Raw genomic sequence first — 16,983 nt, 5'->3', positions numbered from 1 at the left:
ACTCATGGCTTCTACCTGCTCCAGTATCCTGAGTGCTGGGGTTTCAAGCATTCTCCACCACACCCAGCTTAATATGAACAATTTCTTACAGTAGATATGTCTGAGCTTTGCTCTTTCATTTGGCAGGAGTCCCCTGCCATGTGCTGTGACAGGAATCTTGTTAGGTTAGGGAATGTCACTTTCCCATTGGGATCCTGTGTTTAGGATGATTCTGGAAGGAAGCCATTGAACTTTTGTATGAGAGCTGGGAAACGTCTCTCTTTTTCTTTACATGTGTGGAACTCACTATGTGACCCAGCCTGGCCTGGAATAGATGGCGATGCTCCTGTCTCAGCTTCCAAACCCTTGGGATTGTGGACATGAGTCACCGTGTGTAGCTTGGGGTCAGGAGTGTCAAATCCCCAGGCCACTGGGTTTTTGGCCAATGCCTGTCAGGTGCTGCAGGGCTCTTGCTTTTGTGTAGTGTATCCAGTCACTTTTGCATCACTGTGACTAAGCTGCAACTTGACAATTTAAAGGATGAAGGACTGATTTTGGCTCATGGTTTCAGTGCATTCTGGCAAAGAAGGGATGATGGATCAGCAAACAGATGCACCAAGGGGTGGGAGGAACCAGGGCCTGGATATAACCTTCAAAAACCTGTCCCTGGTAACTTACTTCTTCTACCAGGTAGGCCCCTCCTAAAGGTTCTATGGCTTTCCAGTTCACCACCACTGGCTAGGAAATAAGCATTCAAACACTAATCTGTGGGAGATCTCTGACATTCAAATGGTAACAGCTCAATTCTGTTTCTTTTTTCCAGACTTAACACCATCCTTTCCCAGACAGGTTCTTCAGGCCTTAACTCCGAGCTTTATTCTACCTTTTGGTGTGGAAAGCCTGTTACAAATAAACTTTTGCAGGTAGCAAAGAACACCAAGGAACTGATTTAATTACCTTTATTCTTCTATTCTTGGAAAGCATCTAATTCTGGCTCCTGGTCAAAAACATGGGTGTAAATTCTCTAGTCTTGTATCTCATACTGGGACTAGGTAGTCACATACACAATGTTTTTTCTCCCTTTCCTTTAGGCTAACCATACAGCCCAGTGTTGGAGGGCAAACTTTTACTCTCTCAGTCCACGGAGACTGTGGCCTTGCCCATAACCTATAGCAGTGTCTTGTGGAGCATGGCTTTTAATAGTACCTGTTTTTCTTAAAGGAGAAGTGCTGGCAACATTTCCCTTAGCATCAATAGATAGTCTTTCCTGGGGTTCCCACGGGGACCTGAGGGTTAGAGCAATACCCGGGAAGAGCATTGGAAGCAAATTGCAGGGTAGGATGTTAATACAGTCATACTGTGCTGGTCCACAGGATACAGAGCGTCACTCAAGCTCTCTGGGGCCAGATGCTGAGCTCTTGTCCCTGTACTCAGTTTACAAGGAAGGAAAAACAATCCTATTTCCATCACTGCTTGATATTTGCTAGTCCAGGAAGCACCTTCATCTCCCTGGCTGGGCTGCCTCGCCCAATCCGGTTGTTCTAAGGAGCAAATGAGACCATATAGGAGGGGAGAGGAAGAAGAGAGAAAGCGGGGAGAGAGCTTTGAGGCCGAATGTCTTCCTTGCCCTCTGCACTGTACCTCCTGAAGCAGGACCTGTTGAACCCAGTGTTTGCCAGTCCTGGCTAGTCTAGCCAGCCCACTTGCTCGCGGGTCCCCTCACCTCTGTCTCCCTGCTGCTGGCATTACAGGTAGCTGCTGTGCCTGCCCAGCTTCTAGGTGTGTTCGGGCCCTTACCTTAGGGTTTCTGTTGCCTGTGATGAAGCCCCATGACCAAAAGCAACTTGGGGAGAAAAGGGTTTATCTCACACTTCCACATTACAGTTCAGCATTGAAGGCGGCCAGGGCAGGAACTAATGGTGTTTACAGGCTTTCCCAGCCCGCTTTCCCCTTTTATGTTTAAATTTAAAAAAAAAAAAATTTTTTTTTTTTTTTTTTTTTTTTTTAAGGGGCTCAGAGGTTAAGAACACTGGCTGCTCTTCTAGATGTCCTGTGTTCAATTCCTAGCAACCACATGTTGGATCACAACAATCTGTAATGAGGTCTGGAGCCCTCTTCTGGTCTGTAGGCATACATGCAGGCATAACACTACACATAGTAAATAATATTAAAAATTTTAAGATTTATTTTATGTATGACTGCTCTATCTGCATGTATAACTTTATGCCAGAAGAAGGCATCAAATCCCACTATAGATGGTTGTGAGCCTCTAAGTGGTTTCTGGGAATTGAACCTAGGACCTCTGGAAGAGCAGCTGGTGCTCTTGACTGCTGAGCCATCCTTCTAGCCCTCAGCCTGCTTTCTATAGAACCCAGAGCTACCAGCTTCACCCACAATGGGCTAGGGCCCTCCTCCATCAATCCCCAATTAAGAAACTGCCCTCCAGGCTTGCCTACAGCCTGATGGAGGCAATTTTTCAGTTGAGGTTCCCTCCACAGATAACTCTAGCTCGTGTAAGTTGACATGCTTGTGTGGGCCCAGTAAACCATCTCTCCAGCCCAGATTAAATACTTTGAGCCGCCAGGAGCCTCATAGGCTACTGTTGGTTAGCTGGAAGCTGTGATGTACATGAACTCACTTAATCTTTAGTCCTCAGACTATAGCACAAGACACAGTCATTTTCTCCATGTTAGAGATGGGAAAACCAAGCACAGTAAGGTAACACAGTAAGGTAAAGTAACATACTCAAAGCTACACAAGTGCTGACTGACCAGAAGCCAGGCATTCCTGCTTCTGGTAACCATTTACCCCATTTCTAGGTTGTTCAGCACCCACTGCTTTCCTTTGATTAAAAAACACACATATTTTATGTGTATGGGAGCTTTGCTTACTAGTGTGTCTTGTGCCATATGCATGCCATGCCTGCAGAGACCAGAAGAGGGCGTCGGATCCCCTGGAACTGGAATAACAGGTGGCTGTGAGCTCTGGGAATTGAACCCTGGTCCCCTGCAAGGGCAGTGAGTGCTCTTCACTGCTGAGCCCTCTGCAGCCCCCCAGCTCTACTCCACATTCTGTCACCAAATGTCACCATGGCTTCCGCTACTTGGTGGCACATGTTTTGTAATCTCAGTAGTTAGGGGACAGAGGCAGAGGCATCAGGAGGTCGGTGTCATTCCTGCCTATACAGCAAGTTTGACAACAGTCTATGAGAGTCTTCAGAACCCCCAAAACATCTTTCTAATAGAGATGTCGTTAATGGAGACTTGAATTCAAGTCTCCAGCATCTATGTGAAAAATGGATGTGATAGCTCATGTCTTTAACTCCAACACTAGGGATGCAGAGACAGGTGGACATATTCAGGTACACACACATACACACACACACACACACACACACACACACCAGCAACATCCTCTCCAGAGTAAAGAAAATAAAAATTAATCCTCCCCTTCTCTTATGTATGCATTTACCCACTTTAATTTTTTTTAATGAGCACAAATTCTTTTTTGAGTCTGGATCTCACTGTGTATTCCTGGATGCCATGGAGCTTGCTTTGTAGACCAAAGCCATGTGCCTGGCCTGAATACAGGTATTTTCACAGTTTCAGATTTCATTGCTCACAAGCAGGAGAAGCCATGACACACGGTTCTGTTTTCCTGCTGTTAGCATGACTTGCTGTTTTGTTTTTTGAGAGGCTCTCGTGTGGCCCAGGCTATAGGCTTGCACTCCCAAGCCTGCTGTGATGCAATGCTACAGGCCAGTGCAGGACTGTGTGCTTACAAGCACTCTGCCTACCCACTGAGCATCCCGTGCTAGCTTGTTCATCAGTGCTGACTGTTCTGACTTGGCCTTGGACAATGACCAAGGTGTGCATTTCTATACCCGGAACAGCTTTGAGCCTCCGTTCAGTGCAGAAAGGCTCCAAAGGCCCTGAGCTCATACAAAGACACAGACTATAGCAAATAAGCCAGCTAGGTCAACCAGACGCTTCCCTACTGTTAACTCTACACCATATTTCAGGGCTGTTGCTGTTTTTGTCCATAAATAAAGCTTTCTTGAAAACTGATAATAGGAGGTAGCTGTTACATACTTTATAAAACCAAACATCATCACATTGTCGTGGTAAAGTAACTGAACTTTAGGCTGTCAATGAGAAAACTCAGATGCATCGTCTCAGCATTCACTGAGTTTCTTGTGAACAAGCAGCCTGTGATCTGGACCTTTCCTCCTGAGGCTGGCACAGTACTGTTGAGTAATCTACACTGAGCATGACTGAAAACTGTGCTGACCGTGTAGCAGTGCAGGGCATTTTACATTCTCAAAAGATGAATTTGGACTCAGATGCAGCCGTTTCTCAAGCTGTTTTCCTCCTCCAAGGACGGATGTTGCAAATCTGTAGCCAAAGGCATGGTGATGTTTTTGAAAGCCTAGGTACCAAAGGTCTCTCCACTGAACAACACAGGATCAGATTCTCAGGATTAATGTAAATGCTACAGTTTTGATTCTGGATATACAGGGTTTTCTTACATGCCAGTCAATTCTCTAGTGACTTAACTGGGTGTCTTAGAATTCAGTTTTGATGGCAACTTCGGTTTGAGTCAGATCCCGTGGGTTAAGGTCTCACCTGTAACCTATATACTCCTCCGGATGCCAATCACAAGTGGTAGGTTATTACATACCCCTCACCCTTCTGACTGGCCTGCTGTAAGATGAGGTGCCCATGACTTCCTCTTGAGTCTGATAAATTTGCTAGGGTGGTCCACAGAATTTAGGAACGTATTTAATGTTGCCTGGGTCTGACACAGCATGCAGCTGAGAGGCAGGTGAAGAGAATTACTGCGTCCTAAAAGGGAGATACAGTTACATCAGAACACATCGTTGGACCCTCTCAGGTCCCCTTTAACCTGGGTCCAGTTATCATTGCCCCTTCACAAGTACAGAAGCTGTGCTTTAGGGGGATAACTGAAGTTGGACGTGGTGGCAGTGAGCGCCTTTAATCCCAGTCCTTGGGAGGCAGAGGCAGGCCAATCTCTGTAATTTGAGGCCAGCCTGGGCTACAGAGTGAGTTCCAGGAAAGCCAGAATTGTTGTACAGGAAAAAAACGCTGTCTCAACCCTTCTCCCCCCAAAGAGGTTACCGAGCCTATAGACAACACAGGGATGTGTCCCGGAGCTGTCTCCAAAGGTCAAGCCCATCATAGGCAAGGTCCCTCAGCCTTGGCCTTTCTGCAGCCATGTGTTCCCCTCCCCCCAAAACTGAGACTTAATCATGGGGATTAAGTGTGAACAATAATGTTGGTTAGGGGTTGGGATTGGGTACATTTAAAAAAGTGCATCTCTTTTGGAAACAGCCTTACACTCTGGCCTAGACTGGCTTGGAGCTCTTGGTCCTCGTTCAGGCTCATGCCCGGCACACGTGTGCCATTCTGATCATCTCTGAGCCTCGTTTTCCCACTGTGAAGTCTGCTTGTGAAATAAATCCATTTTGATGAGTGCGGTTTGCTCTCTTGGTACACAAGGGGGAGCATCTAGCCTAGGGATGAGAACCCTGGAGGGATGAACCTTCTTGCTCTTGGCAGGGAATAGCTCTCTTGCTCTTAGTAGAAATCCATTTGTTTCCCTCTGAGCACACTGAAAGCGACTTACAAGACATCATGAAATTTCACTTATAACAAAGACATCCTTCCTAATCATGGACTTACCATGTCCAAGAAATTTAACACTGATGCAGTAACACGGTGAGATCAAATGTCTCCCAGCATCTCCAAGGTCATTGCCATCTTCCCATCTTTCCCTTTTTTTTTTTTTTTTTTTTCTTTTTAGACAGGGTTTCTATGTGTATCCCCTGCTGTCCTGAAACTTGCTCTGTAGACCAGGCTGACCTCAAATTTAAAGAGATCCACCCTCCTCTGCCTCCCAAGTGCCGAGATTAAAGGCGTGCACCACCACCCAGCTTCTTCTTTTTAAAGATTGATTTTTATTTGTGTGTATGTGTATGTACCTCTTTGTATATGCATACCTTTAATCTGAGCATTTGGGAGGCAAAAGGAGGGGGGATCTGAGTTTGAGGCCAGCCTGGTCTACACAGAGAGTTCTAGGACAGCCATGGCTGCATAGTGAGATTCTGTCTCAAACAAAACAACAACAAAAATGTGTTTTCTAGAAAAAATTGTATATTCAAGACAATTGTTATCAGATATTTAGTGAAGCAGAAGATAGAAGAAAAACAAAAAGTAAAACTTGGTGGGACAGGGGTGCACCTGGAAGAAGTTAGGGTGAATATGATCAAAATACATTGTATGCAGGTGTGAAATTCTCACTTGGCAAATATATTTCTTACAAGTCAATATGCATTTGCTAGTATACTTATTTGGTGTAAAGTTTGTATATATGTTAAGATTTATTTTATGTATGGGTGTTCTATCTGCATGTATACCTTTATGCCAGAAGAGAGCATGAGATCCCACTAGAGGTGGCATGAACCACCATGTGGTTGCTGGGAATTGAACCTGAGTCCTTTGGAAGAGCAGCCAGCCCTCTTAACAGATGAGCCATCTCTTCAGCCCCTCAAACTGAAATATTTCTATTCATTCTTTTCTAAGAAAAGCTGCTGTAAGCTATGTTGAGTGACTTTGAAAATCTAGGGAAAGGTCAGATGTGGTAATGCATGCCTTTAATTCCAGCACTCAGGAGGCAGAGGGGGGTGGGTGGACCTTGTGTGAATTGAGGGCCAGTCTGGCTTACCTAGTGAGGCCTAGGACAGACAGAGCTAAACAGTGAGACCCCGTATCAAAAACAACCCTTGCCCCCTCAACAAAACCAAATAAAAACTATGGGAAAACTGCATTAACATCAAGGGGCAAATACATTCTTAGGGAGAAAAGATGTTCTTTATTCCTGCATTGGAATGCAGCTTTGAAGGGCTTGAAGGGAAAAGTGGCAATGAAGGTCAAAGCTCTTGCTTGGGCAGGGTCATTGGATAGGGGTAGAAACCTGCAATCTTACGGTGGCCACATTCATATTTAAGCTGCTGTTTTTAACCTGATGATGGGATTCACAGCTAATGCTTATGAGACCTGTGTCTAGACAGTTGAGCAAAACAGGAAATGAGTTACATTGTCATTGCTTCAGAGAATTTAACCTCAGGTTTTTCCTCTCAGAGCTGGGCCTACTTACAAAAAGCATTCCTTCTCTCCAGAGAATGTTGAGGCATTTCAGGAACTACAGTCATGCAGGGCCTCTCTTGGGAGCACAGCTAGCTATTTTGGAAACAGAAATGAGAACATGATTTTATGGTGCTTAGATGGTAAACTGAACACAGCCACTTGGAAGAACATGCTTGCTGGCTTCTCCTAGGATGAGTACATGGCAGACTCTGATTCTAAGCTCCTAAAGGGCCAGCTCAGTCTGATGACACAGTGTGGTGCTGTAAGTCCATCAGAAAGTCCCGGAAGAGCAAGGCAACAAAGTAACATTACTAGGATACTTTCTATGTGCCAAGCATTGAACTAGTCAAAAATATTGCATCATTGTAGTTTGTCTTAGGGTGCTGTGGTCAAACACTCTTGACAAAAACAATTGAGGGGAGGAAAGGGTTTATTTGGCGTACACTTCCGGGTCACAGCCTATCACAGAGGTAAGTCAGGGCAGGGAATCAAGCAGGACCTTGACGCAGAGACTGTGGAGGAACATTGCTTGCTCACTCACAGCTCATGTTTAGCTGGCTTCCTTGTAGAGCCCAGGTGCTCCTGTCCAGGGAATGCTGCTGCCCACAGTGGGCTATGTACATCAATTTACAATCAAGATGGTCCATCTCAGAGATGCCTATGGAACAACCGATGAAGCCAGTTACTTTTTTTCAGGTGATTCTAAGCTGTGTCAAGTGACAGTTAATGCTAATTGGGATACATTTAACACGTGCAACGGTCCTACCATGTGGTTACCACTACAATATCAATGGTTACCACTACAATATCAATTTTGTAGCAGAAAGAAAGAGGAAGGGGAAATTGAGGTTAAGGAGTTTGCAAGAACAGATTCTAGAACAGATTCTAGAATCTGTTCTTAATTGGTGTACTAGTTTTCAGACAAAACGCTTGAAAGAGACAGTTTCAGAGAGGAAAGTTTTGGCTCTGTTTCAGGGTATCAGTCCATCATGGCAGGGAGGTCAAGAGTAGTTTACGTCGTAGTAGACAGGAAGCAGAGAAAGTGGAAGACAGGAAGCGGTCAGGGCATTATATGTTCCCCAAGAGCATACTCCCAGTGCTCTGTTTTCTCCAGCTAGTCTCCACCTCGCACCTTTCATCACACCCTAATAACACCATTATTATGACTCCATCAAGAGATGGATCCCTTCATGAGGTCAATGTTCTCAAGATCTAATGGTTTCTGGGGACTGTAAGACAGATCTGGACACGCGCTTTACTAATTTCGGTGCCTCGGAATCAAGCTGATAATTAGAATTAACCATCAGAGATGGTATGTTGTCCTGGGTAGCACATGTCAGCTTTACATAAACTGTGGTCATTTAGAAAGAGGGAGCCTCAGTTGAGGAACTGTCTCCATCTGATTGTCCTGTATGAATGTCTGTAGGACATTTTTTTTTGGGAGGGGGGGCATTCAAGACAGGATTTTTCTGTGGCTTTGGAGCCTGTCCTGGAACTAGATCTTATAGATCAGGCTGGCCTCAAACTCATAGAGTTCCACCTGCCTCTGCCTCCGGAGTGCTGGGACTAAAGGTGTATGTCATCACCACCCTGCCCAGAGGGCATTTTCTTAAGAATTGATGTGGGGAAACTCTAGATGTAGAGGAACACACCTTTAATACCAGAACTTGGGAGGCAGCAGCAGGAGGATCCCTGTGAGTCTGAGCCAGCCTGGTCTAAGAGTTTCAGGAGAAACCCAGTCTCAAAAAAAAAAAAAAAAAAAATGATGTGGGGAGATCTCAGCCCTCTGTGGGTGGTGCTGGACAAATAGACAGTCCTGGGTTACATAAGAGAGCAACTGAGCATGCCGTGGGAGGCAGGCCCATTAGCAGCATTCCTCTACCCTCAGCTTCAATTCCTGCCTCTAGGTTCCTGCCTGAGTCCCTTCGATATTGGACCATGACCCGGGAGAGCTGTAAGCACAAATCAACCCTTTCCTCAAGTTTATTTTTGGGTCACAGTGTTTATCACAACAGAGAAGCAAAGTAGGACAACAACACCCTATTTTTATATGGCTATTATGAGGATTAAATGACATGAAGTTTGCAGTAAATTGATCACAGTGCTTAGTCATAATAAACATTACAATTCCAGTTAATATTTACACATATAAATGAAATCATGCTGTTCTTTGGCGTTGAGATGATTCTCATCTTCGTCCTGATGAAAGAGATGTGCTTGGCATTCCTAAAATCTATTGGAATGGAGTTATATGCAAAGTTTTGCACGTAGAATGGCAGAGATGTAACGACCACCATTGGTCGGGATGGAGAGTTCATAAGCAATGGGAATTGGCTCACACTGAAATAAAGTCTGCGTTGGCCATATTAATTACTCTTTCTAAAAGTCCAAGATATAACTGTACAGCACATATAACAAATGTTTTGTAAGAGTTACCCAAAGATTGTTGAGACATATTCCTTTTGCTCAAGGAACTAACAGTCATGTAGAGAATACACTGAGACAATAATAATAATAATAACAACAACAACGACAACAATACCTACCCAAATAGTTATATAATGTGTTATGTGCCATTATAAAAAGGATTAAAAAATAATACATTGTGCCCACACTTTGCGCGTGTGGGCGGCATGTAGCAGTGAGAAGGTGCCTAGGAAGAAGGGACTCTACAAAGGCCTGCAGGTGGGCAAGAAGTTGCTAAATCCAAAGACCTGAAAGAGCGTGAGTGTGGCTAGAGCACAGCAGGATGAGGGGACTCCGGGCCTTCCTCCCCATCCTGGGTCCTTCGCCATGCAATTTGGATGCCAAGTCCATAAGAAAAGTAGTCGTCTGGAGAGATTGGCAAGGCCAGAGTTTGTGAGGCACCTAGGGACTGTTGAAGCTGGAAATGCAGGTCAGGGTACAGCCTGGTCTCTGGAAGGAAACCAAGGTGCCAAGCAGAGTTTAACAAATGGAGCAGCTGAAGGTCTGGACAGCTAGGAGGAGCAAGAAAGGGTGTCAGAGGCCAAGGTCACCAACAGGGTCGCCATTAGCTCTCCAAGGCCACCGGTCCTCCTCACTCCTTCGTGTGACTATGTTAATGTACCCAGCAAGAGTGACTTCACAGATGCGACAGAAAGATTTGAGATGGTCCTGGATTATTCAGTGGGTTCGGTGACATCTACATGGTGATGGTCAGTGGGCATCCTCATTGGTGAATTACAAATCTTACGATACAGATTTTCAACTGACTGAGTATAGAGAAAAGAGGAAAATATACCTTGGGGGGTTTCTCAGTGATTGATAGAGCAATTGCCTAGTATGTGTAAGGCTCTGGGTATGAACTTCAGCACTGAAAAAAAAAAAGGTGGGGGAGGGAGGGGAATAGGGAGGGGAGGGAAAAAGAATAGCAAGCATAGAATGGGAAGAGAGGAAAGGAGGGAAGGGAGGAAAAACTACCAAGACTTCGCTCATTGCTAGATTTGGGGTTAAGCTATGGGATATTATAAGTAGGGTGATGATACAATTAGATATAAAACTGTGCTATGGATGAGACCATAGCCATGTTCCAGTCAGGGCAGCTTGATTCTGACGATTTAATGTGGAGAGATGTTTTGCGTGGCATCGCTATGGGTGTTGGCTGCTTTTCAGGGAGAACATTCATTTCGCAGGCAGATGGGGCTGTTGTCCACATTTTCCTTTCCAGCCACTGGCCTTCAAGGGAGCAGCTACGCACTAGCATCCTTTAAGTAAACACCACGGGCAAGCACTGTGGCCCAGTCCCACTTTGAGGACCAGAAACTCACCCAAGAGTGTGGCATCCAGTTCCAAACCGTAGCCTGGATGAAGGGCGGGCCTTGACGTGAGCAGAGCAAGGTGCAAGGTTGGAGGGAGAACCAGTGTGCCAGAATTGGCCCTTATTGCTCCATGTACATGCTTAGGAGCCCAGGATGAAGTTACACTTTTTCTAATTTGAATTTGGATTGATAAATTCATGCGAATGTTCTTAAAGTCCAGAGCCAGATTGCCGAGTTGTGAGTTATTTTAGGATAATGTTTTATCAGTGTCTGTTTTGGAAAAAGTTGTTGTGTCTTTGCATTCCCAGGAGGACCCAGAGAGACTGGTCTGGTCATGCTTCACCCCTCCAGTCCACAGGGGTGCTCGTCCTGGGCTCACACAGTCTCCATTTGAACGAATCCTACTTCTGTGTGCTTCTGAGTGAGCTGAGTATGCTCCCTGCGTCTCAGCTTCCTCCTCTTGAAAATGTGACCCCCCCCCCCCCGACAGACCCTGGTTAGCAGAGCCTAGATGAAGCATCATTCGCAGCCTGGTGACAACTCCCAATATAAAAGTGATGACTACGGTATCAATCGACTTTTCCGTTTACTATGTTAGTTGCCTACCTGCTTGTTCCCTCCCTCCCTCCCTCCATCTTTCCCTCCCTCTCTCCCTCCCCCTCCCTCCTCTCTCTCTCTCTCTCTCTCTCTCTCTCTCTCTCTCTCTCTCTCTCTCTGTGTTATTGTTGTTTGAGACAGAATCTCTCTCTATAGCTCTGGCTGTCATGGTGCTCACTATGTAGACCAGGCTGTCCTTGAATTCACAGACATCTGCTGGCCTCTGCCTTCTCAGAGCTGGGATTAAAGGCATGCACCGTGCCTGGCCAGGTGTTCTTGTTTCCCCAACTATCCTATGAGTACATGCTACTTTCACCTCACGGTGTGCTTGAGGACAGGTGCAGAGAAGCTGATCCAATAAACACATTAGACAGCATTGTGTCTACAGTGTGCCATATATATATATATACCTGATTGCAAAATACTGCTTTTTAAACAGTTTTGGTTAGCATATGAATAGCAAGTCTCATTATGCCATTTTATATGTACAAACTACACACACACACACACACACACACACACACACACACACACTCTTACACTTTGATCTAGCTTCTGAATATGAGAAAAATGTGATATTTTATTTCTGCCCATTAGACTGTAGACTACTGTAAATATTGCTTTATACACACCTAGCTTCACCCCGTGAGTATGCTGGGTTCTCAGATAGGCATTGCTACCTTTTTGTTTAGTCTTTTCCTATCAGGTCTCATGTGTAGCCTAGGCTGGGTTTGAATTTGTTCTGCTCCTCCCGCTTCAGCTACCTGAGTGCTTGGATGGTGGACCACAATGACCAGAGCTGTGTTCTGAGACAGGATCTTGCCAGATGGCTTCAAACTCACAGGTCTCCTGCCAGCATGCTCCTCCCCTGTCCCTTTCAGTGCCGGGCACCATGGCTTTCTTGCTGTCTTTTTTTTTTTTTTCCTTGATGCACCCATGCATTCAGCAGACACATGATTTGAATAAATTGGGAGTAGCTTGCTGAAAAGTCTCAGTTTGGACTATAAATGTGAAAAGATTTTTTCCCCTTGGTTTTTTGAGACAGGGTTTCTCTGTGTAATAGCTCTGGCTTTCCTGGAACTCTCTGTAGACCAGGCTGGCCCCAGAGATCTACCTGCCCTCAGAGATCCACCTGCCTTTGCCTCTTGAGTGCTGGGATTAAAGGTGTGTGCCACCACTGCCCAGCTGTTATTATTGTTATTTTTTATTAAGTATTGGCTCCCGATGGGATCATATGGCCCTTTCCGAGCCTTGTTTCCCCTGATGACTTTCCGGTAAGAGCTGGCTACTTTTTAGCTCCTGACACATACGTTTGGTTTAAGCTTTAAAAACTGTTTTCTGATGATCTGGGTGATACAGCTGGTTTAAACACTACACAGAGACTAGCACCGTGGGCTCCACGGACTGGCTGTCTTTTCTCAGGCCCATAAGACAAAGCAGAGAACACAATTTGGACCTTATACACAACAACGGGTGCTCCTATGAACCGACTCTGAGTCAGATTACTGCATAAATGCATCCTACCACAGAATGCACCAGCTCAGTCACCCGCACAGACCCTGCTGCCACACCCATTCTGCAGATGAGAAATGAGGCACTGTCCACTGTAGCTAGAGGGGTGGCTGGCTCTGCAGTCTGTTTTCGATGCTCTGTTGTCTCTCAGAAGGGAGCAGGGAGGGGCTTTGCAGAATTGTGAAGCGAGGAAAGGCTGGCTAGCACAATATAATGAAAACACTCGAGGCAGGTTTAGGAAGCGCAGGATGGGTGAGCCACATGCTTTCGTGTGGGTGGAGAACGACTCTGCTGATGGCATCGGCCAACTATGATTTCTCAGGATGTGGTCGTTGGCTGGGTGCCTCTTGTTGCCACGAGATTCCGCTCCCCCTCTGCCTCTCTCCTCCTGTCCCCCGTGCCCCGAGAAGCCTCCTTCAGACTTTCCTCACCCTCCTTCCTTTCTAGGGGGGTGCCGAAACCAGCTATGGGTTGTCTCTATCTGTACATGTAGAAACAAATACACAAGTAAATGAGCTTCAAAGTGAAACATTATTTCTTTAGTGCATGTTATGCGCATGGATAATTTGCTTCCACCACGTGAATCCCAGGGACCAAACTCTGGTTGTCCGGCTTGGTGGCCAGGGCTGCTTACTTCCTATGTATTTATCTAGATCTCTATTTTGATATTTGTCATTAAAGAAGAATATTTTATTCCTTAAATACTCCTCCCACTCCTTCCTGTATCTGCACTTAGACCAAGGGTTCGTTAAATCCGTGTCTCTTATTAATCACGCCCAGACCTTACCGGTATGTTCTGGCTCCACCTTCTGATGCTAGAATTACGGAGGAGCCTTCATGCCCACCTGGCAGTCATGTGGTTCTGGGGATCTAAACCCCAGTCATCTTGTTCAGCAAATGTTTTAACTCTATGGCCCCTAATTGCTCTTTTTGTTTTTTTGAGACAGGGTCTCTCTGTAGCTCTGGAACTTGTCCTGGAACTCGCTCTGCAGCCCAGGCTGGCCTTGGCTGCAGACCCACCCACCTCTACTTCCTGAGAGGCAGGATTGAAGGCATGTGGCACCCCCATCCAGCCCCAATTGCTTTTCTAACTGTACTTTTTATGCCAGTTCTTTTGAAGGAGAAATATGGCAGGAACACATGCATTTCAGAGTTAAAGGTATCAAATAAAAGGCCCACAGGTAGGACCCAAGCAAGCCCCAGGCATTTGAACCAGAGTCCCCAGCTCAGTTCCTAGACTCTTGTTGCTCAATGAACAATAATAACTGCTAACATCTCTCGAATCCCGTTATGGTCAGGCTCCAGGAACTTTACACATATTCCTACTTTGGTAAATTATGTCCTGTATGCTGCAACTGTGTGTTTCTCTAATTGGTTTCTCTATTTTGGCAAATGGCTGAACAGAGTAAAGCCAGGTGGGAAATCCAAACGGAGCGGGGGTGGGGGGGTGGGGTGGGGTTGTGGGGGGGTGGTGGTGGTGGCGGGAGGGGGGAGGGGGGATAGTAGTCAGGGTTGAGGAGATGCTATGATATAGCTACAGGGAAGTTAAAATGCCAGGGCGTCACCAGAGAGCCAAGGCCACGTGGTGATATACACTAATAGAAATGGATTAATATTTAAGAGTTAGCTAGCCAATAAGAAGCCTAAGCCATTGGCGAAACAATTATAAATATATATTGTCTCTGAGTGATTCTCTGGGTGGAAAGAAACTGGTCCTTCTACAGCATCTTGAATGTGAACTTTCCTATAAGTTCAAGTGTTTGAACTCTTGGGTTCAAAGCTGGCCATGGCGTTTTGAATTGTTAGGAAACCTTTAGCAGGTGGCAGACCCTTCCTAGAGGACACGAGTCACTAGGGATGGCCCCACGTCCTTCCTGCTGTTTCCCAGCTGCTCATGCTTACGCCTGCATGCCTCTCCCGGGGCGATGGAATGTATCCTTTCTTAAAGTGTGAACCCATATAAACCCCTCTTACCTTCAGTTGCTCAGATCTTTGCTCACAACAATGAGGGAAGTATCTAGTAGTAGGTTTCTCAACTGGGAGAAATAGGTACTGTGAGTGAACGTTCCTGGAAAAAAGTGTTGACTACAGAGGCAGATCGATGAGAACGTCACTGATGTGGGGAGGTTAGGATGTTGCAGCCATTTTTAAAGCTATCTTTAGTGTCTTTAATAGTCATTTGCTGCCCACTTCTGCTTGTGACCTGACCTCCTTGCGGGCGTCAGATAAATCCTTTGGTTGCAGGAAGGGACTCTTGTAGTGTCTACCAGTCCAGAAACTAAGAATGCCAGCAGACAGCATCTGACGCCGGTAGTAGGGATTCTCCCCACTTTGCTGTAACCTGCCTACCGGATCTCACCACATTTGAAACATGAGTTGACACATGACTTTGCTCTGTCACCACAAAGACTTCATGAAACTGCTGCCATGTTATGTTAGAACATGGAATTTGGAGTAAACTAAATCTGTGTACCTGGGCCACGGTCACCATATTTGGTCCGGAATAAACTCTCTCCTCCCCTTTGAGGTGAGACCTGTGTTTCTTGCACTGATATCTTACTACTGACTTCTTAGAGACTGCAACAGAGGGAGCTAGGTAAAGGTGTGCCAAACCACATGTAAGAGCTGGGTCTGTGATTGTAATTTCTTCTTTCTGAGACTCTTTAGTCCTCATTCTTCTGAGGCTGGCTAGCAGCTCAGCATCACACCGTCAGAGAAGCCTCTGCTCAGCCTCCCTCAAACAGCGCTTTCCTCTTCCATTTACAGCACTCATTGCAAGCTACTGCTATTGTTTTGGTGGTGATGGTCTCTTTCTGGTTAGAACCTGAGATCCATCAAGGCAGAGATCATTTCTGTCTTGTTCATCATTCTGTTCTCAGGGTTTTGCACAGATCTAGCAAACAGTAAGTGTTGTGTCTGTTGGTGAATAAGAGACAATGACTTATTTGTCTCTCAGTCTTTCTACAATTTGATCAATACGTGGAAATATCCCACTTAAACATAACAGTGATGTTTGGATTCTGGTTGGCATTCAACCACAGATTATTTTTCTATGCATCCCCAGGAAATTTTATCATGACAATAACAAAGTTCTGGTAGTAGGAATACAAGCCTCAAAGACAAAAGATAAACATATTCATAAAATAATAGGCCAAGTTGAATTGACACACACCAAAAATACACCAGGGTGTATTGTTGGAAAAACATTTATTGCAATTCAGTGTCAAAAAATGTTTACAAAAATAGGCCACTGTCTGGTACAAACAACTATAAAAAAGTCAGTTTATCATGCAAGAAAGGTGTGCAAATAAGTTATACAGGACTCAGATTATTCAATATTAAACAATCATCTTTGCATGTAATCTGTCTAACCGTATACATTTAGTTAACACATTCCACCCACTCTAATATTTTTTTCTTGAAAAAGTACATTTAAAGCTTCTAGGTGTAGACACAGACTATAATATACACTCTCTTTAGCCAGGGTGACTAGCATTTGGTAGTATAAAAATGGCTCCAAAGACTCTCGAGGGTGGAGCAGAGCTTGGAGCCATCCAATAAACAGCCTTGTGCATAGTTAGCAAATGTTTTTCTGCTCATCGTCATGTTCAGTAATGCTGAAGCATATGGAACATCCAGAAGTTTGGAGTTTTGATGTAGTGATCCATTTCCAGCCAAATGCAGAGGGACTAAGTATAGAGAGCTCTCTCAAGAAGCTTTGCTTGCTGAAGTCAAGAACACTTTGAAAAAGGTGCACCAGACAAAATTATGGCTATCACCATCCCTTGCCTTAGGGGATAAATTCTGCTAATTGCAAACAAAGCCGAATAATGTGAACTCCCACCAGATAGAACCTCACTGGATCTTGCAATGGGGCTCACCGGTAAGAGAGGAGCAGGAAGGAGGATGGGTGGCTTAAATGTACCTTTCCATTTCAGGAGAAGAAAGAC

The sequence above is a fragment of the Phodopus roborovskii genome, unplaced genomic scaffold (genome assembly GCF_943737965.1).
Source record: "Phodopus roborovskii unplaced genomic scaffold, PHOROB, whole genome shotgun sequence".
In the NCBI taxonomy this organism is placed as follows: domain Eukaryota; kingdom Metazoa; phylum Chordata; class Mammalia; order Rodentia; family Cricetidae; genus Phodopus; species Phodopus roborovskii.
This window is presented reverse-complemented; position numbering follows the sequence as displayed.